At 39.0% G+C, this 24,235-nt stretch overlaps 1 long non-coding RNA gene across 1 annotated transcript; it reads left to right on the top strand.

Moving 5' to 3' along the window:
- The first annotated feature begins 863 nt into the window (after positions 1-863).
- Positions 864-23,089, top strand: LOC129085659 (uncharacterized). Its single transcript, XR_008530737.1, has 3 exons — positions 864-1,050; positions 21,747-21,874; positions 23,039-23,089. It is a non-coding gene; the product is annotated as an uncharacterized LOC129085659 (long non-coding RNA).
- Positions 23,090-24,235: the final 1,146 nt, after the last annotated feature.

Below are 24,235 nucleotides of genomic sequence, written 5' to 3'. Positions count from 1 at the left end.
ATTTCAGACTTATTTATAACAAGTCTGAAGTTTGTTTATCTTATAATAAAATCCCCAGTAACTGTGTAGAGGGTGGATATTAGTCATCATCAGAGAAATGTTAACGAGTTTGACCCAAATCACTAAAAAGCATCAGACCTGGAAAATCTTGACTTTTCTTGCAGATACTATCATTTTTTTCCTCTTGTGTTCACGATGAATGAGAAGGTAGTGGCTTTGAGTTGCACATTATCTTTTAAGTGATATTTTTCAAGCCTTCCCTAATCGCCTTGAACTAAAACCCAGCTTGTTAAAACAGACCCGAGCTTAACATCACACAACCACACCATGCAGTGCGCTCCTCCCGGCGCTGCGGGGGTGCGAGCTCCAGTTCCACCCCGGAGAACGGAGCTCCTTTAAGGGGTGAAAGCAGGAAGGAATGCGTGTGGGCTGCCCAAGCAACACGTGAGCCTGGCGAAGAGGATCCCGGACTCCAGCACGTGAAGAGAGTGAGGCAAAACGTAAACAGTGCTCGTGCTTCTTGGCAAAAACAAGGGACAAAAGGCATCTCATAGGAGAAAGGAATGGAATTTTCAGATGTGACAGTGAGGATCCAGTTTTAGAGGATTTTTCCCCAATAAATTTAAAAATATGTTTTGCTTTTTAAAATAACAGAACATTGGAGTTCTATAAAGTAATTGGATACACATGTGTACACACACACACACACACACCACTTGCCCATTTGGCTGGCCAGGGAATATCTGACGATACCAGTCGAGCATTTTGACTTTCGTAATGTATGTCAGGGAGCACAGTGGTTGCCGCCGTATTCTCTTTTTTTCTGTAGCAGGGAAAGGCTGCAGTGTTTTAGGATAGAATTAGCTCTATAAGGAACTGTGTTTTGACATTCTCCTAGTCCTTTGTTTGCTTAACTATCATTCTAAACCACATATTCTCGTGATGAGGGAGACCCCATGAAAAAGGAGGCTGGACAATAGCAGGCAGTATAAATCTACTCCATCACACAAGCTGTTGAAAACAGTAAAAAATGAGAAGCTTTTACTCAAGGTAGGTTCTGTGATGAATTCCTTTGTTTAGCAAACACCCTGATTATTTGGCTATATTTCTGAATCTTTAGTTATCTGTTTTGCTTAAGTTCCACCTATATTAATCAGAATGGTGTTGAAAAACCCTGAAAACTATTGCTTTTTCATTTGCCAGGTGAGTAGGTAGTGGAAAGGGCAGGGGCTTTGGGGTCACACCTAACTATAACCCACTTCTACCCCTAACTAACAGAGGAGGGGGTCACTTAGCTCCTGTGACCTTCAGTTTCTGCGTCTTCAAAATGGGGGTCATTTGTCCAACCTCACAGAATACTCTGCAGGACTCAGCTCGTGGCTGCCCCAGGGTACGTCCTCAGTGATGGTGGTTTTTGTTAATTATAGAGTCAGAGGCCTACAGAAGTTGCACCTCACAGAAGGTCAGCAGGAGAGGGACAACCACCAGCTCCACATATTCAGGTTTCAGAGTGTGGATTGTGTAGGGAGGGTTACTGTGAAAACATCCTTCAAAATCCACTGCAGACACAAAAGGACACATGGTGTGACTCCATTTATTCAAGGGACCTTTTTCATAGCGGGGAGCTCTGCTTTTTAATGGGTATAGATTTTCATTTTGGGATGATGGAAAATTTTTTGAGATGAGTAACGGTGATGGTTGCACAACAGTGTGAATGTATGTATCTCTGAAATGGTGAAAATGGTAAAATTTTATATTGTGTATATTTTACTGCAATTTAAAAACTTAAAAAATCTTTTGGAATGAAGCAAATCAAGATATATCTAATTGTGGAATACTATGTACATGTTCGAATGGAGTAGATTTTCTTCTACTGACATTGGAAAATGTCCAGGATGTATTGTTAAGTGAAAAAAGCAAGTTGTAACCATGTGTGTAGTCTAATGCCAGTCGAGTATTTTTTTCCTGCTTGAATTGCTTCACGTTTATTAGGGAATCTTATCTTTACAATACCCATATATAGTATTATCATTACCCCATTTTGCAGATGAGGAAACGAAGATGTTAAGTTTCTTGCCCAAGGACACTGATCTAATAAGTGGAAGAGCTAGAATTTTGATCTAGTTCCAACTATCTGGCTTCCAAAGTCTGAGTTCTAAACTCTGCAGCAGCAGCTTCACCTGAGAGCCTTAGGTCTGTAGCTTTTCTAGCCCCATTCCAGACCTACTGGATCAGAATCTGCAGGATAACAAAATCCTCAGCAGACTCTTGTGCACATTGGAGGCTGGGAAGACTGGAGCCCAAACCACTACACAATACTTAAAACCAGATTTGCAAGAATAATACCAAATATTAATATATGCATAGGAAAACTTTACTTGAAATTCCATGGACTTTTTTATTTTTAACTGAGTGGTATGTTCTGGAAACTATACCAAAAAATTCTGTATCAAATTGACCATGTATTAGGTTTATTCCTGTCTTATCATTGGCTTAAGAGTTATTCTGTTGGAAGGGTCAAGTCAAGGAGCCATATAAAGGACCTATGGACAAGGACAATGTGGGGGAGGACTGAGTGTGGGAGGGCAGATGGGCAGGGCAGGGGAGAGCAATGGGGGGGGGAATGGGGACTACCGTAATTGAACAAGAATTTTAAAAATTAAAAAATAAAAATAAAAAATAAAAATGTTTATCTTGAAGCTAGCTCCTCTCTAGGGCTTTTCTAACTCAGTTTTTAACAATCTACTAAAATCTTATTAAGTTAAACTCAATTATGAAGAGTAACTCATTCATTTGAAATATGGTGAACTCTTTGGGTAATTTAAGAAGAAATTACTTAGTAAGTAAATTGCCAGTCTAGTCAATACTTAAGTGACTAAATACAGCCAGCATTCTTTTTAATTTTAAGGATTTTTTTTGTGAATTAATTATTCCTGATTCAAATGAGACATCAACATTCATTAAAGAAACATGACAGTGCTTCTTAATAGACATTCTAGTAGTACTTAACTAATTGCTCAAATGTAGATTAATGTACTAGAAATAATTTACTTTCAAATAACTCCATAATTCATAAACTTTTCAAGTAGTGTAAATTCTACCACCTTCCTATACCCACCCTTGCAATTGGGCTGAATTAATGAGGTTTTATCTTACCATGTTTTGAACAGTAGTAGGTAGTTATCATGAGTTTAACTGTGAACCTAAGAAACTTTCACTGAACATCTCAATGACTCAGTTTCTCCATCTGTAAAATGGGCACAGTAAAGGTTACCAGCAGAGTTATCACGTGTGGTTGGGCAGGTTTTGAGAACTGCATAGTTTTAGGGGGTGCTGGTCACAATCTGCATGACTGTGGGCCGCTGCTTTGCTTGGAGGGTTCCTGAGAGGATCACATGAGTTAATATATACAGAGCTAGTGGACCTATGACCAGTGAAGAATGAGCACTGTTTGGTCCTGCCTAGGAAGATCACTTGGCTAGAGTGTTGTCTCCAAATGCCAAGATTGTGAGTTCAATCCCTGATCTGGGCACATACAAAAACAACCAATAGATGCATGAACGGGTGGAGCAACAAATCGATGTTTCTCTTTCTCTCTCTCCTTCTCTCTAAATCAGTAAACTTTTTAAAAAAAGAATAAACACTGTGCTTGATAATTTTAACAGAATAGGTCTTCATTCAAAGAATTATTGCCCTTGCCCTGGCTGGGTAGCTCAGCTGGTCAGAGTGTTGAACTGCACAACAAAACGTTGTGGGTTCCATCCCTAGTTGGGGCACACGTGGGAGGCAACCAACTGATGTTTGTCTCTCTACCTCTGTCTCTCTCTCTCCCTTTCTCTCTCTGTCTCTCTGTCTCTGTCTCTGTCTCTGTCTCTCTCTCTCTCTCTTTCTCTCTCCATATCCTTGGGTAAGGATTTAAGAAAAAAAGAATTATTGCCATCAAATAAATATTGTGATGAATAACAAGAGAGATGAAGTTGGAGAGTATGACTTGATTTCCTCAAACAAAATCGATTGATTTGGTAAGCAATTGTTACATCCTTCCATTCAAAAAATCAGAAAACCTCCCATAATACAAGATGGACATAACATTTCTACCTTCAGGGGACCAATAAGGTAGTGACAGACACACAAATACAACTTGCTGGAGAGGTGGAGGTACTTAGGTGTGTGGGTTCTGGGGTCACACAAACTCCAAACTCCAAGCCACAGCTGTGCCATCACCAGCTGTAATACCTTCACCTTCATCTCAGCACAACCTTTGTAACCCAAGTTTCTTTATCAGTTTAGGGAGAATGATAACTGCATCACAGAGCTGCCAGGAGGATGAAAGGAAACAGTGCGTGCCAGTACTTACTGTTATTTTAGGCAGCAGTAAACTCTCAGCATGTGCTTGGTTGCTCACCTGCTTATGATCTCATCCTCAGCATTATTGTCCTACAGGCCACCACCTTCTCTTTCCACTTTGCCTTTCCCTTCCCCATGTGCCTGCTTCTTTCCAAAAGCCACTTATTCCCACCGCTGTGATGCAGATGTTTTTCTTCTCCTTGACCTTTTCTTTCTAGCATTTATTCTAAACCTTTAAGTTGAACCCAATGCAAGATTCACCTCGCTGAAGTAAAGACCTCGGAGAGAGGCCAAGCGTGATGGAAGTCCAGTTAGATTACTTACCAACATCTGCTTTTTAGGATTAGCAAGATAACAAAAGTTTTGTCTTCATGCTGTAAAATGTGGGTTTGTCCTCATAAAGTCCTTAGAGTATAAATTTCCTCACATGTAAAAAATGTGCCCTAGGTTTTTCTTTGTTTCATGTTTAGTTATTCCTTGCTTTCAAGCTTTAAAATAGAAACATTAATTGTTGCCACCCTTTGTCATTCTAAAAAGTCAGATTTGTAAAAAAAAAAAAAAAAAGAAAGAAATTTATTTGTTCATTAAATGACTCTGCTGAACAACCAGCTGCATGTTAGACATCATGCTAGGATGCATACAAAGAGATACACGATAGATAAGCTGGTCCTCCCGGAATTTACAGGCTTGTAAGAGGAACACAAGGAAGCGTTAGTTACACTCATGGTGCTCAGTCTTGCAACAAAAATAAGCTCAAGATGCTAAGGAGAGTTTGATTCATTCAGCACCCTAGGCAGGATCTTAAGGCCTGCAAGTTTTCCCAGGAACTATGAAACTATTTGAGTCCTGGAAAAAAAATATCATGTCCAAAATAAGAAAATGACAATATCAACTACATGTATAATTGAATGTCCACAAAATATAACATTATGTCAACCACATCCGAATCAGTTACTTATAAAAAGTTATCCAGGCTGTGGGGCTAAGAAAAGCCTCCAGGTGATGCCTGAGAGCAGTCCCAAAATGTATGTATTTGTTTCAGAAGGCTGTTATAACAAAGTGTCCCAGTCCAAGTAGCTTAAACAACAGGAATATATTTTCTATAAATTCTGGAGACCATAAATCCCGAATCATGGCATTGGTGGGATTTGTTTTGTCTGAGGGCTATGGTGGTGAATCTGTTCCATGCCCGTTCCCTCACTTAACGTGGTTCACAGGCAATCACTTCTTGACTTGTGTCTCTGTATCCAACTTTCCCCCTTTTTGTAAAATCACCAGTCCTACTGGACTAGGGCCCCACCCTACTCCAGTATGACCTCATTCTAACTGAACTAATTACATCTGCCACACCCTTTCCCCCAGTAAGGCCACATTCTGAGATACTGGAGGTTAGGACTTCAAGATATGAATTTGAGGGACACAATTTACACCGTAACAGTGGGTGAAAAAGTGGAGGGAGGAAGGCCAGAGCCAAAAGCCAGAGAAGCACATGCGAAGCCTTTGCCGAGATCAGAGCACCCAGGGCTATTCGGGAACAGAAACAGGCGCGCGAGATGGGGCTGCAGTAGGTGCGAGGGCAGACTACAAATGACTTTGTAGACCAAATATGAGTGTAATCTAAAAGCCAGGATTTTCCAGTGTGATATTTAAAAGTCAAGACAAAACAACAATGAAACAAATCTTATGCCTCTCTGCCCTAGCTTGCTCTCCTCTTAACAAACTCCCCTCACCCCAAGACCCTAGGTCTTGAGCCAATTAGGAAAACACAAAGCCTAATGATTTAGGGAGCACCCTGGATCACACAACCTGGCACAACCCAGGTGGGAATCCAAGGAACTGACTCTATTCAACTGGTTTCCATCTACACCAGGATATTTTTATTAGTCTCATTTAGAAGGTAATTCTTTGGTTGTTGTGGAATCCTAGATAATAATTCCTTGCATCCATTTTTTTAAAAGTAGAATTCTGTACTACTAAATGAAGTAACCTGTTCAACATTACTACCTATATTTAAATATTTTATGATGATAGAGTAGGCCATTAATCATGCATAGGAGAAAACCTAAAATAATCTGTTTCTGTGTTGGTTTTCTCCAAACACCTCTGGGGCAGAAACTATATCATTTCTAGATCCTGTACCTTTCCTGTATCCCAGTGCCAAAAACCACACTCAGTAAATACTAAACTGAGGACTATAGACCCACCCGCCCCTTTCCTCAGCTCCGGAGGCCTAGTCTCCTGTAGGTTTGGTGTCCTGTGGTACCCAGGAGGGGGTGCTGGGTATTGAGTTCCAAGACCCCAAGTTGGGCACTAAAAACCTTTTTCAGACCTCTAAGTTAATAGCCTACCATAATATCCAGGAGGCCCAGACTATTTCAGGAAAAAAAAAAAATCCCGTGGTATGTCCCAAATCCAGGAGCAACCCTGCTCTAAGTAGAGAAGCCAAATGTACATTAGAAACTATCCTTTTTTAAAAAGGCACAATCCAGAAGCCACAAGAAAAAAAAAGGGCACATTTGATTATGTTAAAAATTATAAACTTCTAAAAAACAAAAAAGGCATTTAAAAAAGTTAAAAGACATGACAAGCTAGAATAAAATATTTCCATCATATTATTAGATTAAGGTTTACTATCCTAAATGTACACAAATAACCAGAGAGGAAAAACTCAAAACTCAAAGGGAAAAGAGGCAAAGAAGATGAACAAGTAGTTCATGGATTAGCAATACAGATGGCTTACAGACAATCAAATCGCTTGCCAGTAATCCAAGTAATGCTAATTAAAACAGCAATGAGTAACTATTTTGCCTACCAGGTCATCAAAAATCCAGTGTTGGTAAAGGTGAGGATCAAAGGGAGAGAAGCATAGCTGTGAGAGAGAAAAATTGATCTGCTCTCTCTTGTACATACCCTGCAACCCTGGGACAAAACCTGCAACCCAGGCATGTGCCCTGACCAGGAATTGAACCCCTGACCATTTGTTTTGCACAGCAGCACCCAATCAACTGAGCCACACTGGTCAAGAAGACACCATTGGTATTTTGATAAGAATTGCATTGAATCTATAGATTGCTTCTGGTGGTATGGACATTTTAATGATGTTAGTTTTTTCTATCCATGAGTGTGATATATGCTTCCATTTATTTGTACCTTCTTCAGTTTCTTACAATTTTTTCAGTACAGATCCTTTATTTATATCCTTGCTTAAATTTATTCCCAGGTATTTTTTTTTGTGCAATTATAAATGGGATTGTTTTCTTAGTTTCCCTTTCTAATAGTTCACTATTGGTATATAAAAATCCAACTGATTTCTAAATGTTTATTTTGTATCCCCTGCTATTTTACTCTAATTCTTTATCTGTTCTAGTAGATTTTTGGTGGAATCTTTAGGGTTCTCTATATACAGTATTATGTCCTACATAAATAATGACGATTTTACTTCTTCCTCTCCAATTTGGATGCATTTTGTTTCTTCTTCTTGTCTGATTGTTGTGACTAGGACTTCCAGTTCTATGTGGAATAAGAGTGGTGAAAGTGGACATCCCTGTCTTGTTCCCAATCTTAAGGAAAACACTTTTAGTTTTTATACCATTGAGTATGATGTTACTTGTGAGTTTGTCCTATATAGCTTTTATTGGGTTGAGATATGTTCCCTCTATATTGACTTCTCTGAGAGTTATCATAAATGGGTGCTGAATTTTGTCAATTGCTTTTTCTGCATTAATTGATATAATCATATGATTTTTATCCTTCGTTTTGTTTATGTGGTGTATCCTACTTCTTGATTTGTGGGTATTGTACCAACCTTACACCCCAGGAATACATCTAACTTGATCATGGCGTATGATCTTTTTAATGTATTCATGAATTTGGTTTACTAATATTTTGTTGAGGATTTCTGCATCTGTGTTCATCAGGGATGTTGGCCTACAATTTTCTTTCTCTGTAGTGGCTATCTGGTTTTGGGATTAGGGTAATGCTTGCCTCACAAAACAAACTCTTTCCTCTTTAATTTTTTGGAATAATTTGAAAAGGGTAAGTTTTAGTTCTTCTTTGAATATTTGGTGCAATTCACCTGTGAAGACAGCTGGTCTAGTTTTGTTTGTTGGGAGATTTTGATTGTTGTTTCAATTTTGTTGTTTGTAATTGGTCTGTTCAAAATTTGTTTCTTTTTTATTCAGTTTTGGAAGATTGTGTTTTGAGGAATTAATCCACTTTTTCCAGATGGTCCAATTTGTTGCCATGCAGTTGTTCATAATATTTTCTTATACTCCTTTGTATGCCTGTGATGTCAGTTGTTACTTCTCTTTCATTTCTGATTTTATTTATTTGAGTCCTCTCTCTTTTTCTCTTGATGGATTTGGTTAAAGCTGTATCAGTTTTATTTTACCTTTTCAGAGAACAAGGTCTTGGTTTCATTGGTTTTTTGTGTATGTTTTAGACTCCATTTTGTTTATTTCTACTCTGATCTTTATTACTTCATTCCTTTTACTCATTTTGGGCTCTGTTGTTCTTTTTCTAGTTTCGCTAGGTGAAAGGTAAGATTGTCTATTTGAGACTTGGCTTGTTTTGTTTTCAGGTAGTCCTATGGATTTCCCTCTTAAGTTTGCTCTCTCTGTGTCCATTGATTTTGAATTACTGTGTTTTCATTTTATTTGTCTCAAGGTATCTTTTGATTTCTTTGTTGATCTCATGTTAACCCATTCATTACTTATGTTTATTACTAAATAACATAAATATGTTATTTAGCCTCCATGTTCTTGTGTGTTTTTCAGTTTTTTTTTTCCTGTACTTGATTTCTAATTTTCTACCATTGTTGTTGGAGAATGTGCTTGATATAAATTCAGTCTTCTTAAATTTGTTGAGGTTTGGTTCATGGCCTAATATGTGGTCTATCCTGGAAAAGGTTCCATGTACATCTAAAAAGAGTGTATATTCTGCTCTGCAGTGAAATGCTCTGAAAATATCAATTAAATTTATCTGGTCTAGTGTGTTATTTAAGGTCACTGTTTCTGTGTTGATATTCTGTCTGGAACATCTATCCATTTATCTCAAAGGGGCGTTAAAGTTCCCTACTATTACTATATTGCTGTTAATCTCTCCCTTTATGACCATCAGAATTTGCTTTATATGTTTAGGTGCTCCTATGTTGTGTGCATAAATGTTATAAGGGTTATATCCTCTCATTGGAGTGATCCCTTTATCATTATGTAATGTTCTTCTATGTCTCTTATTATAACCTTTGTTGTAAAGTCTACTTTGTTGGATATAAGTATTACTACCCCAGCTTTTTGTTCCAATTTCATTTTCATGAAATATCTTCTCCCGTCTTTTTACTTTTAGGCTCTGCGTGTCTTTAGATCTGAAATGGGTCTCTTGTAGACGATATATACATGGATCTTGTTTTCTTATCCATTCAGCTACCCCCTGTCCTTTGATTGGAACATTTATCTATTTATATTTAAAGTGAATATTGATAGGCATATACTTATTGCCATTTTATTATACATATTTATGTTGCTCCTTCTCCTCCTCTTCCTCCTTTTAGGAATCCCTTTAATATTTCTTTTAATACTGGTTTAGTGGTGATGGACTTCTTTAGCTTTTTCTTGTCTGGGAAGCTCTTTATTTTTTCCTTCAATTTTAAATGATTGCCTTGCTGGGTAGAGTAGTCTTAGATGTAGGTCCTTGTTTGTCATCACTTTGAATATTTCATACTAATCCCTCCTAGCCTGAACTGTTTCTGTTGAGAAATCAGTGTCAGCTGAATTCTTAGGTAATATTCCTTCTTGGTAGTAAAAAAAAAAAAAAAATGGGATCAGTTCCAGGCTTCACATATGCACCCCCATGGTATCCAGAAGCAGAGACATGTTTATGTATCATAGTTCTCATTAAAAATGCTCAGATTCAATGCTTATTGGACCAACCCTGAATGAACCCCTGTGGCCAGGAGAGAGGTAAATGCTGTTTGGCTTGGATCTATACATTCTAAATAAATCACAGTGTCAAGAAGGCGTGCTTAAGCTTAGATCAGAGTGTCCCCTGGAGATGGAAGTGGTGTAGGTCCCATGAAAATCAATTAAGATGGGGGAGGGCTGGAATGTTTGTTGAGGAAATAATACAATAATATACTTCTGCATTATTTAAATTTTCTACCAGTTTTCTAGACACCAAAGCATCTAATACTTTGGTAATTTTAAAACACAAGAGTGGACCTTCCTTTAAGAAATGAAAATATATTGCAAATTCAATTTTATAAACATCTTCATTTGTTTCTCAAGTTCAAATATGTAGATGGACTTCTTGCATCAAGGGTGCCATCTAAGAAACTTGATTTAATTTATTGTAGGGGGACAGGTGCTGGACTAAAGATCCAGCTTGGTCAGTAACAGCAACATCTTAGGCAAGTCACAGCGGTGCTCTGAGCTCAGTTTCTTCATCAGCAAATGGTGTTGGATTAGATACTTTTAAGGTCCCTTCTATCTCAACTATTCCTTTCCTTTTTGTTTATAAGGCTCTCTTTCCTATCATCTGTCTAGTATATATCTATTTTTCAATTCACTTATTAATGTTAATATTTTTGGTAACAATACAGTATGCATAAGATTAACATATTCTAACAATACAAAAATACGCAGGAAAAAAATAAGTTTCTCCCCACCCTTGACTCCCAGCACTCTAGTTTTTGCCCCACTCTAACCACTCTTAATGGCCTATTGTATATGCATATAATCTCCCCATGCCTTATTAATACAAGTAGTAACATGCCACACTTGTATTCTCCATTCTGCCTTTCTCATATAATTATCTATAAATGGACCTTCTGGGTCTGAAGACATGTACATTTTATATTTTGATCAATAGTATTAAATTGTCCACCCAGAAGGATGATGCTTATTTTTCCAATACCTCATCGAGCCCTAATGTTATCATTCTTTCATTTTTGTTATTCTGCAAGATCAAAAAACCATAATGAGATGTGGTTTTTACTTTGCCTTTCTTTTATCATGTATGAGGCTAAGATTTTTAATATGTTTACAAGCCATTGATATTTGTTATTTTATAAATCATCTCCTCATGTATTTTGCCCTTTTTCTCTTGCACAACTACAATTTTTCTTAGAATACATAAAAGAGGGCATCCTAATGCCCCTCTCATGGAAAGATGGGACTTAAGGGACATCACTAATTATTTAGGCTGTTAGGATACAGATGACAGCCTTGGGTGGAATGGCCCAGGAAGAACCCGCACAGTGAGAATGGAAAACCACACAGAATAGAATCTCTCGTAAAAGAATGGCTTTTACTTTTGAGAGTTTAAAACAACAGCGACAACAGCATACAAAGAAACAAAAACAAAGAAGATGTCTTGGGGCCCGCAGGGCTCATACGCCTTAAATATATTCTACCAGTTTCTGATTCCTGGAAGGGCAGAAGGGAAAAAGAAGGAGCTGAGACAGTGTCGTCCTGGAGGAAGGGCGAGACAGATAGATTGGCGTCTCAGAGTGAAGAGTTCCAAGTTCTATTAGACTGGAGGGTTTAACAGTGTTGACTTTGGCGAAACATTCAGGTGAAATGAATATTTAAGAGTGCTTTGGAACAGGCAACAAGGAAGTAGGTTACTGTGACCTTTGGTAGAGCAGGTTTGGGAGAGCGTTGATACACAGGCTTTTTGAGTCATAAGAAAGAAATAAAAAAAAGCCAGAAAGGGAAGGAGGAACACAGGAAACGGGAGGAAAGGAAGGGTAAGGAGAAAAAAAGGAAGGGAGCAGAGGAAAGTAGAGGAAAAGCCTGGACATAAAACATGTGTGCTTAGCAGAAGTTCATTGGAAAAAAAAAAACCTGGCATGACTTATTTAAGACAAATAATTATTAGGAATACAAATGTTGTTCATTTCTTTAAAGCCCACCTTAGGTCTTTCTTACCTAGGCTATGGATTTCCTTTTCCAATCTCTTATCTATAAGGAAGTAAATCCCCAATGGACATAACAATAGAAAATGTCAGAACTGGGAGGGACCTTCCGTGCCGGCAGTTCGTCCCCAACGTGTTACTGGAAAGGGAGCTGAAGCTCTAAGAAGAAAAGCGACATGACCAGGCCACACAGTGAGACATGCAGGAGCCAGAACTCTGGCTCTTCATTCCAACTCTTCATGCTCTGTGGTGGCCGCTTTTATCCTCTTAGACAGCCCAATAGGATCCCACATATTGCTAGGATCTAGTACATCCTCCATATATATTTCTAAGTACTATACATTTATTTCCAGATATTGCATTTCATTCTTTTTCAAACTTGTGTTTTGGAAACCCTCTTTCATTTTTGTAAAATCGACATTATTGAAGTATACTTTTTTTGTGTGGTAAATATACATAATACAAAATTTACCAGTTTAACCATTTTAAGTATACAGTTCTATGGCATTAAATACATTTATATTGTTCTTTTAAAAATTCACATTAAGTACCATCCATCATCACCATGAAAAAGAACTTTTTCATCTTCCCCAACTGAAACTCTCTACTTATTAAACAATAACTCCCCATCCCCCTGGTTGAGGTATAATTTACACCCAATGAAATCCTTATTTGAAGTGTATATTTTGCTGTAGTTTGACAAATGTATAACTTACTCACAATAAAATCCCTATTTGAAGTGTATATTTTGTTGTAGTTTGACGAATGTATACTACCATAATCAAAAGATTGAGCATTTCTGTCCCGACAAAATAGACCCTCATGGTCCTCTGCATTCAATCCCCAGACTCCACCTGTGATCTCTGTTCTAGATTTGTACTTTTGCTATCCTGCAGGTCAAAAAAAGCCACGCCTCATTGTGGTTTTACTTTGCCTCTTTCTGGTCTTTCAGCTATGTTTTTGTTTATTTTTTAATATATTTTATTGATTATGCTATTACAGTTGTCCCAATTTACCCTCTTTGCCGCCCTCCACCCAGTACTCTCTGTCCCCTCAGGCAATCCCACCCTTTAGTTCATGACCATGGGTCATGTATATAAGTTGTTTAGCTACTCCATTTCCTATATTGTTCTTAACGTGCCCCTGTTTAACCAATTTGTACTTGCTACTCCCTATACTTTGTCCCCCTTACTCCCCCTTCCACCTCCCTCCAAATGATCTCCATGTCTATGATTCTGTTTCTGTTCTGCTTGTTGCTTAGTTGGTTTTTAGATTCAATTATTGATAGTTGTGAATTTATTATCATTTTAATGTTCATAGTTTTGAAATTCTTCTTTTTCTTAAATAAGTCCTGTTAACATTTCACATAATAATGGCTTGGTAGTGATGAACTCCTTTAGCTTTACCTTGTCTGGTACCCAGTGGGTTTCTTGATCATCCTAATAACCAGTGTTTTGAACTCTGCATCTGCTAGATTGCTTACCTCCATTTTGTTTAGTTCTTTTTCTGAAGCACTTTATCTGCCCTTCAATGCTAAATGATAACTTTCCTGGATAGAGTAATCTAAGTTGTAGGTCCTTCTTTTTCATCATTTTGAATATTGCTTGCCAGTCCCTTCTAGCCTGCAAAGCTTCTTTTGAGAAGTCAGCTGACAGTATTATAGGAACTGCTTTGTAGGTAACTATCTTTTTTTCCTCTTGCTGCTTTTAAGGTTCTCTCTTTATCTTTAATCTTTGGCATTTTAATTATGATGTGTCTTGGTGTGGTCCTCTTTGGGTCCATCTTCTTTGGGGTTCTCTGTGCTTTCTGGACTTGTATATCTATTTCCTTCACCAAATTAGGGAAGTTTTCTTCCATTATTTTTTCAAATACATTTTCCACTTCTTGTTCTTTCTCTTCTACTTCTGGTGCCCCTACAATTCAAATGTTGGTATGTTTGAAGATGTCCCAGAGGCTCCTTAGCCTATCCTTGTGTTTTTGTGTTCTTTCTTTTCTTGCTTTTCTGATTGAAAGTTTTTTCTTCCTTATGTTCCAAATCATTGATTTGATTCTCAGCTCCATCCGCTCCACTGTTGGAGCTCCCCTTAAATTTTTCTTTATTTCACTTACTGTAACCTTTGTTTGTGCCTGGGTCTTTTAATACTGGTGAGGTACCCAGTGGGTTTCTTGATCATCCTAAAAACCAGTGTTTTGAACTCTGCATCTGCTAGATTGCTTACCTCCATTTTGTTTAGTTCTTTTTCTGAAGTTTTGATCTGTTCTGTCATTTGGGCCATATTTGTTTACTTATTTTGGCAGCCTTCCCCTGTTTGTTCCTATATATTAGTTGGAGCTGCTTTGACTCCCTGTCTTAGTAGTGTGGCCTGCTGTAGAAAAATGCACTAGTAAGTTGGATGGGGTGGAGTCTTTAGTATATGCCATGGAAGTGCAACCCAAGTGAGCCAGGTTGGTGGAGTCTCTGAAATGGTGTCACCACTCTGTGGCTCTGTGTGGGGGAGGACTCAGAAAGGGGACAATGCTGCTTCCTGGCCTCTGGAGTTTTGTCCAGAAGGAAGCTGTCCCCTGGCACTCGCCCTAGTGCCAGACACTTCAATTTCTCCCCCTATGCCACGGGTGTCCTTCCAGCTGCTGTTCCTGAGCTGGAGCCCAGAGAGAGTGAGTCTGCCTAAATCCTAAGTCTTTTGTGGGCCCTTTGAGAGGAAACTTCTGAGAATTCCGCAGTTTCTTCTGCCACCCCAACACCCACTGGTTTTTATAGCCAGAGGTAATGGGGACTTATTTTCCTGGCACTGGAATCCTGGGCCGGGTGGGCTGGTGTGGGACTGGGATCCCTCACTTGCAAGGTATCCCTGCTGATTTTTATCCACCATACATTGGTGGGGACCACCCATTCCATGTTCCTGTGCCTCTCTACACATCTCTGCTTCTCCTACCTGTCCATATGAATGTGACTTCTTTAATTCCTTAGTTGTTGGACTTCTATACAACTCCATTTTCTGAAAATTCTGGGTGATAGTTGTTCTGTAGCTAGTTGTTATTTTTGTGGTGGTTGTGTGAGGAGGCGAGCCATGTTTACCTATGCCTCATCTTGACTGGAAGTACTTTGCCTTTAAAAAAATCTTTGTGTATGAGACTAATACTGTTTCTGTTATTATAGATTATTTTCCTCTTTTCTAGAATTTAATAAAAATGTGATCATATATCCCTGGCTAGGTAGCTCAGTTGATTAGAACATTGTCCCGATATGCCAAGGTTGTGGGTTCCGTCCCTGATCAGGGTACATACAGGAGACGACCAGTGAATGTATAAATAAGTAAAACAATTAATGTTTATCTCTTTGTCCCTTCCCTCCCTCCTTCCTTTTTTTCTATAAAAATCAATAAATAAGAATAAAAAAATGTGAGCATATGTTATATATGCTGGTATTTGGCTTCTTTCACCCAGTTTCATGGTTTTGAATTTCACCCATGTTGTATATACAGTACCAGTAATTTGTTCCTTTTTATTCCTGAATAGTATTCCATTATATGGCTATACAAAAATTTATCTACTCATTTGTTGGCAGACATTTTGGTTATTTTCAATTTTGTGTTGCTTTTGTTATTATGAATAAAACTTCTATAAACACTCATGTACAAATTGTTGTGTGGGTATATGTTTTCATTTTTCTTGGGTAAAAACTAGGAGTAGACTTCCTGGGTCATATGGTTAGGTTAACTTTATAAGAAATCACCAAACTCTTTTCCAACATGGTAGTTCCATTTTGTACCTCTACCAGCAGTGTATGGGAGTTTTATTGCTCTACATCCTTGCCAACACTTGGTGGTGGTGTCAGTATTGAAGATTTTAGCCACTCTAGGAGCTATGTAGTGGTATCTTGTGGTTAGAATTCTTATTTCTGAGATGAATAAATCATGAGCATTGTTCATGTACTTATTGGTCAATTGTATACTTTCTTTTATAAAGTGTTTGCTTAAATCTTTTGCCCATTTTTTAAAATTAGGTTTTTGTCTTATTATTAATTCATAAGTGTTGTTTATATATCTGGATACAAGTCTTTTGTCAGATGTATGTGAGTATCAGAAGTTAAAATTTGTCTGATTTATTTATTTTTTCTTTTAGTATATTTTTTTGTCCCCTCTAAAGAATATTTGAGTGATTCAAGACTGTGAACATTTTTTTCCATCTTTTCTTCTTAAATTATTATAGTATTAGCTTTTAGATGTAGGTCTTTTATTATTCCAAGTACTTTTAGGATCTGGCGTGAGGTACAAATTAAGGCTAATTTTTCCTTATGGATATCCAATTGTTCCAGCACATTTTGTTGTAAAGATATCCTTATCTCATTGAATTACCTTGGTACTTGGTAAAAAAATCAATTGACTATATAAGAGGAGATCTATTTCTTTATTCTCTGGTATTTTCCATTAATCCATATATCTGTTCCTATATTAATACAACACTGTCTTAATTTCTATAGCTTTATAGTTAGAACTGAAATCAGTTACTGCAATTCTTCCAACTTTGTTCTTCCTTTTCAAAAATTCTTTACTTTTCTATGTCCTTTTTAATTCTATATAGATTTTAGAAATGAGCTTGTCAATTTCTTCAAAAAAGTGGTAAGATTTTGATACAGATTGCATTGAATCTATAGATCAATACTTTTTTCATTTAAAGATATCACTCAGAGTTTGCTGGCTCTTGTGCATGAGGGCTTGTATCTTTGCATGTTCTTCTTCTTCTTTTATTTATCCTCACCTGAGGACATGCATATTGATTTTAGAGTAAGGGCAAAAAAAGGGAGAGAGAGAGGGATAGGAACATCGATGTAAGAGAGAACTATCGATTGGTTGCTTCTCATATGCAACCCAACCAGGACCAAACCCACAACCCAGGCATGTGCCCTGATGGGGAATTGAATATACGACCTTTTGGTTTATAGGACGATGCTCCAAACAAATGAGCAACACCAGCGAGGGTGCTTGTGTATCCTGAGATATTTTTATAACAAGCTTGTATCCTTTGGAAATCTATCTCTGATAATTCTTGGAGAGCTAGATTTAAAATATGCTTTTGGAGATTTGTCTTTATTATTCCCAGCCATAATTTACTACCCTGACTTGTATTAAACAAAAATTTTAGCCTTGGCCTGGTGGCTCAGTTAATTGGAGCGTCGTCCCATATACCAAAAGGTTGCAGCTTCAATTCCAGGTCAGGGCACATACCTAGGTTGAGGATTTGATCTCTGGACAGGGCGTGTACAGAAGGCAACTAATTGATGTTTCTCTCTCACATCAATATTTCTCTCTCTCTCTCTCTTTAAAATTGATAAACATATCCTCAGGTAAGGATTAAAAAAAGGTACAAGTAGGGATTTTTTGAGGACCATGTTGTGTGAATCCCAACCTTAAACCTAGGTATTGATAACAATGAACTTACGAGTTAAGCACAATTTATCCTCTTAGCTTAGATCGTATTCCCCCAGAAACAGACCCTGGGACCTGATTTGAGTGCAAGTAGTTCATTCTGGAGGTGATCTCAGAGAACTCTGGTAGGGAAACGGGAAAGTAAGATAAGGAATGGAATTGGTACATTTATGAGGAAGAGTTTACCATAGAACATACGTCAGACTTGTGATGTGAAAGGTGAGGAAATTGGAGTATTCCTTTACCAATTTCCAGTCATCACTGGCAGAGGACTGCCGCTGCCAGAGCAGTAGCTCCCTGTGTTCCAGCCCACCCAGCATGCGCATGGGACACGCTCCTGCAGCCAGGGAAAGCCCTCGGGCAGACAGTCACACTCTTTTTTATAAAAAGAGATTTCCTTCAAAGGTTCCTTGTCATTTCCAAAATTCAAGTAGTGACTTTAAACTGACATGCTTCTTTGCCTCATCTGTGCTCCTGTGATGGTTAATTTTATGTGTCAGGTTGACTGGGCCACAGGGTGCCCAGATATTTGGTCAGACTTTGTGTGTATCTGTGAGGGTGTTTTTAGATGAGATTAACATTTGAATTGGTACACTGAGTAAAGCAAATTGCCCTCCCCAATATGGGCGGGCCTCATCTAATCAGTTGAACACCTAAAGAGAACAAAAAGGCTGGCTTTCCTGTCAGTAAGAGAGACCTCTTTCTGTCTGACTGCCTTGAGCTGGGACATCAGTCTTTTCCTGCCTCTTACTCAGACGAGGTCTCAAGTCTGCCAGTTTTGTGACTGGAACTTACACCATGGCTTACCTGAGTCTCCAGGATGCTGACCGCAGGTCTTGGGACTTCTCAGCCTCCATAATTTTGTGAACTAATTCCTTATAATGCATCTTTTTATATGTCTACAGGGTAAAACAAAGTAGATTTACAGTTGTTTGTATGGAAAATAGTACAATAATTAATTAATAATAAAATAATAAACTGTGTTTTGTATACTCACAACTATAAACCTACTTTTTCCCACTCCTGTATAGAATATAATCTCCTATTGGTTCTGTTTTTTTGGAGAACTCTAATACAGCTCCCATGGTAGAAGCTGAATATGAGTCCCCTAATTTTAATTTCTTTTCCTACCCGTAAGAGCTGTGAATGGCTTGTTCCTTGAGTTATTTATGAAGTAAATACATTACAGAGACAATTTTCCTTGGGGTCCCAGGTCAGTTGAATCCTACATCAAGGAAGGAATGTTCTTCCGTTGAGCATGGCCCTGTTTTTATTCTTAAGAACTACAAGTCTCCCTTATTACTATGCAGAAAAGCAGTGAGCCCTCCCTTGTCCTCCAGATTTTGCAGGCAGCACAAAAACCCAAAGAAGTGTTTAATGGTTTCTCTTTTTGTTATTGTAGTATGATAGTGCCCGATCTGATTTTTTTTTTCAGTTTTCTCATGGATATCAGGGTGAGGAGGATTGACCAGTTTGTGCCATAATGCATGTGTAAAAGAATGCAGGCATTAGAATTGTTTAAAATTAGACCAACTCAGAGAGGACAGTCCTAATGATTTATTTAAAAGATAAAACAACTGAGTTTATTTTCTTTATTATAAAAATTGGAGACAATCAGCAACAGGCTTATTTATTTATTTATTATTTATTTATATTTTTAATCCTCACCCTAGGATATGTTTTTATTGATTTTAGAGAAAGAGGAAAGGAGAGAGAGACAGAGAGACACACACATCAATATGAGAGAGAAACATTGATTGGTTGTTCTTTTTTCTTTTTTTTTTAAACAAATGAGCCATAAAAATGTAAAAATAGATAAATAGGTTCACAATATTCACCACTGATAGTATGTGGAGGTGTGCTTTTGTGTGGCATTGCTAGACAAGGCGTGTGTGCAGAGTAGCGGGAGGGGCTTAATGGATTTTAGAACAGGTAGGGAGGAGGGGCAACAGAAACGTGTGGGAAATGTGTGCTCTCCTGTACAAGTTTTACTACATCCATCTGTCCTCTTCAGTTTTTAACACACGGAGTTTCCTGTATAGGTTGAATGGCAATTCCAATATCTCATGAGCCCCTACACAAGTGCTTCTCAAACTACAGTGCATACGAACCCCCTGGGGACCTTGTTAAAATACAGATCCTGATACAGTATGTCTGGTGGGGCCTGAGAGCCTGCATTTCTAACAAACCCCCAAGGAATCCCAATGCTGCTGGTCCAGGGACCACATTTTAAATAGCAATGCCTTAAAAAAATATTTACCTTACAGTTCACACTTAGCTGCCCCAAATTATACCATTAACACTGCTCCCTCAAGTGGAGATACTATCATTAGTCCTTAATATATTGCTGTGAATTTGTTTATCAGTAGGTATCAATAATTCACACGCAAGGAATCATTCTCAACCAGAAAGTACTTTAATACTGAAAAACTGTATTAGCTGAATCTCTTTTTACGTCACAGGAACTGAAAAGGAATAATTGTATAACATTGAACCACAGTGCCCCAGACATTCAGAAGGTTTCTCTGGTTTGGTTCGTGAACTATAAATAGGAATTTGAGGTCATATGAGGAGAATAGGGTTGAAAGTGAAACAGGAAATAATAAGGATAGTGTATTGAGATTTTACCATTTGCCAGATGCTGTGTCCAGCCTGTGTTGTCCAATCTCGTTTAATCTCTAAAAATGACTTTGAAGTAAATGCTATTGTCATCCTCATTTACATACTGGGATAGTAGGCTTAGAGGGGCTCTGTAAATTTCCTAGTCACTCAGCTAGTCAGCTGCAGCCCTCTCTGTCTCCAAAGACCATCCTTAAATTTTTATTCATTCATTCATTCATTCATTCAACAAATATTTATCTGTGCCTGGAACCCTAGAATGTTCTAGATGTACAACAAGGCTAAAGAGAGTTTGTGTCCTCAGACGACTCTGACCCAGAGAAAAGTCCAGTGCTGACTAAATAGCACTGTATGGAAGGCCTTTGGGAAGGAGGCTCCTGATGTCTACCAGTATAGAGATACAATAGCCACAGGAGCAAGAGTGAAACTTCCTAATTCCTTATTAAGTGCAAGAGTGTCTTCACCTGGTTTTCTGCCTGTGAATGACATTGTTCCAACAAAGTAAACAAAGGATGGTTTGGTGGCAGCTGGCATTTTGTAATGGAGCCCTAGCCCTAAAGCGGTAGCAAACAGTGGCTGTGGCCTTAGTGAGAGAAGGCAGTCTGTGGTCCCTGGCATTCCGGGAAGCAGCCTCAGTCCCGCAAATCCAAACCATGGGAAGTCTTTGGCCAGTGGGGTCTGAAGTGTCCTAGCCATGCTTGCCTTTTGGGAGAAGAGAAATGTGGTCAAAATTCAGCAGGCCCACGGAAGTTGGGTGCCCATGCTTTGTTTCTGGATGAGGGCATTCAAATGACTGTCCTCATTAGACCATCATTAGATTATGGCGAGGGAAGCCAACAGCTCTGATGGCGCAGCCTCAGAAGCAGTCACCCTCACCTTTGGTTGTTTCTCTCTCTCACCCTTCCCCATTCCAGTCAAATATTTAAAACAGTAAATGATGTGTGGCCTTGTGAAGTCTTCCCATGTGTTCATTCTCTGCTGGTACTCTAGTCAGAAACTCTTGAAAATATGTCATTTAAAAGCCTACACAGGAAGGGCTCCAAGAATGATGGGAAGTTTTAAGGGCAACTTCTACACAAATCAAAGTGCTTCTCATCACAAGAAAAATAATCTGTAACTATATATGGCAGCAGATGTTAACTAGACTTCTTGTGGTGATCATTTTGCAATATATATAAATATTGAATCATTATGTTGTACACTTGAAACTAACATAATGTTGTATGTCAATTATACCGCAGTAAACAAACAAAACAAAAAAACCCAAACTGTTTCTCAAGGATTATTGTGAATATTTTTCTGCAGGTAAGTCTTTGGTTATTACTAGTCAGGAGAGTGAGAAGTTTCCTTAAAACATTTTCCCCAGCATAACTACCCAACAGGTGAGCGTCTTTTCGGGACCTGGGTATAACACTGTTGAGATGCTCTATTCCGCAAAACAGGTGGGACTGACCTCAAATGGGCCGTTCGAGGCAGAGGGGAGCAGCTGGAGACTGCGGTGTGTGAACAGGCTGTTTGTTGAGCACTTGCATTAATCCAAGAGAAACCAGGAAATCAGACTCAGTGCAAGGTGAGAGGAGAACTGGGACTGCAGGTGCACCAAAACCAAGAAATGGAGAGGTCAGATGGCTGCATCTGCATGATAAAAAGAGAAGCAAAAGCACATGGAAGGAAATCAGGAGGTTTTTCCTAGTTGGGAGCCCTGGGCGGTCTTGGGGCTTCCTGGGGCTGGGATATGACTGGGCCAGATCAGTGCCTTGGCAGCCTTCCCTGCCCATCATCTGACATTGATTGATCCACTTATTCATTCAGCAAATAGTTATCAAGCACTTAAAACTTGCCATGTGATCTTTCAGGCTCTGGGAATACAACAGTGAACAAGACAGACTCCTTGTCCTCATGGCAAGGAGGAGGAGGTTGGCCAATAAGGAAATCGTGTCATCAGAGACTATGGCAAACCATAAAGCAAGGCAAGAGGGTTGGCGTGGTATGGCTTGGGCGGACTTGCTATTTTAGATAGAGTGTTCAGGAATGCTGTTGCTGATGATGGGTAGCAGAGACCTAGAGGAAGGGAGGGGCAGGTTCTGCAGACCCCTGTAGCAAGAGTGCTTCAGGCAGAAACATTATGGTCCTTAAGCATAGGAGGCCTGGAAGAGCCCAGAAGCTTATATTACCACAGGCTTTAGCGTCCACACAATTGGCATGGCTTACAAAGCATCGTTGTAGCTTTCAAATTAATTGGCCCCATAACTGGATTCAGGTGGAATGAGGCTGGCTGCGGGGTTCAGAAAGGCTTTCCTACCAAGTGACATTTCAGATGAGACCTGAAAGATGAGTTAAGAATCAGCCAGGCGTGGAGGTAAGGGCCGAGTAGCCCGAGCAGAGGAAACACCATGTCAAAGGACCTGAGAGGGCCTGCTCATCATGTCCCTTTCAAGGTGATACTTCACAGCCTTGAACCTCCAAGCACAGGATGGGCACCTTCTCCTTAGTGTAAGCCACAGCTGGCAGCCCATCTACCCGGCAGGCATGCTTCTTCTGTCCGTAGGCCCCATGCTACTCTCCAGGGTCCTGTGCCTATTATTAGATGCTGGGCTTTTTTAAATTTTATTTTAAATTTTTATTCATTGATTTGAGGGGGGGCAGGGAGGGGAGAAAGAGAAAGAAATATCAATTTGTTTTTCCACTTATTTATGTATTCATTGGTTGATTTTTTTTTAAATCCCCACCTGAGGATATGCTTATTGATTTTAAAGAGCAAGAAGAAGGGAAAGAGAGAGAGAGAAACATCGATGTGAGAGAAAAAGCATTGATTGGTTGACTCCTGTATGTACCCTGACTAAGGATTGAACCTGCAACCTTGGTAAGTGCTCTGATCTGGGATCTAACCCACAGCCTTGGCATATCAGGATGGCACTCTAGCCAACTGAGCTACCTGGGCAGGGCTTGGTCTTTTAATTTTTAAAGCCCTCCTAAAGTCTTAGGATCACTGCTGAAGGCTCCTGATATGGGCCCTGAGGACAACCAGCCTGAATTCCTGTTCTCGTGCTTCATTACCAAGATGAGGCCAGACTTATTCAGTGACATCTGGAAAATAACTTTCCTGCTCCATGTTTTAGCTTCTTAAAACTACATGCCATTTGAGGTTAGTATCCTTTGAAGAAAATATGTAGTTATATTTAGTTTCATTCTAGCTGTAGCAGAGAACCAGAAGTGTAATTATAGGTGTACCCAGTTTTTGGAAAAACTGATACATGAAAATTCTCATAACATGGTTATATTTGGAGAGACTTTTTCACATTAAAAAAAAATCACCATAGTTTCCTCTAGATAATTTCCCCACTGTAGTTATAAGATCAAAATTTTAAAAATTCAATCTACCGCCAGCTTCTCAGCACCTGTGGAAAGACATTCCTTGTATAAAAAGAGGCACATCTGTATTTCTCTTTGCTCCCTCCCCCCACTTATCACACCAAGATTTTCTTGCCTCCCCTTCCTGTAACCCCAGCCTTCAGCTGGGCCTCCTTCGTGCTCACGCAGAGACTCCACCCAGCTCAGACTCGGGACCGGAGCTGTCCTGGGAAGGCCCTTGGCTCACAGGCCTCTTGATCCCAAACCCACTCCAGCTACTGCCTCATTTCTTTGCTCTCTTTCTAACAAAACTCTTTAGAAAGTTGTTTATACTAATTGTCTCTAATTCTCCCCCTCCCATTATCTCTTGAACCCAAATTAAATAGGTTCTGACATCACCACTGCTCTGAAACTGCTCCTGTCAAAGTCACCAGGCAAATCTAGTGGGCACTGCTCAGTCTCATCTTACTGGACCTCTCAGTTGCTGATTATTCCGTCTACTGTGAACTCTTTCTTTACTTGGTGGACTACCACTCTCACACGCTTCTCCTCCTGCCTTTGTTTTTCTTTGCTGGTTGCT

This window comes from Pteronotus mesoamericanus, unplaced genomic scaffold, assembly GCF_021234165.1.
Source record: "Pteronotus mesoamericanus isolate MK-2021 breed Mesoamerican mustached bat unplaced genomic scaffold, CSHL_Meso_final scaffold_31, whole genome shotgun sequence".
Lineage (NCBI taxonomy): Eukaryota > Metazoa > Chordata > Mammalia > Chiroptera > Mormoopidae > Pteronotus > Pteronotus mesoamericanus.
This window is presented reverse-complemented; position numbering and strand designations above follow the sequence as displayed.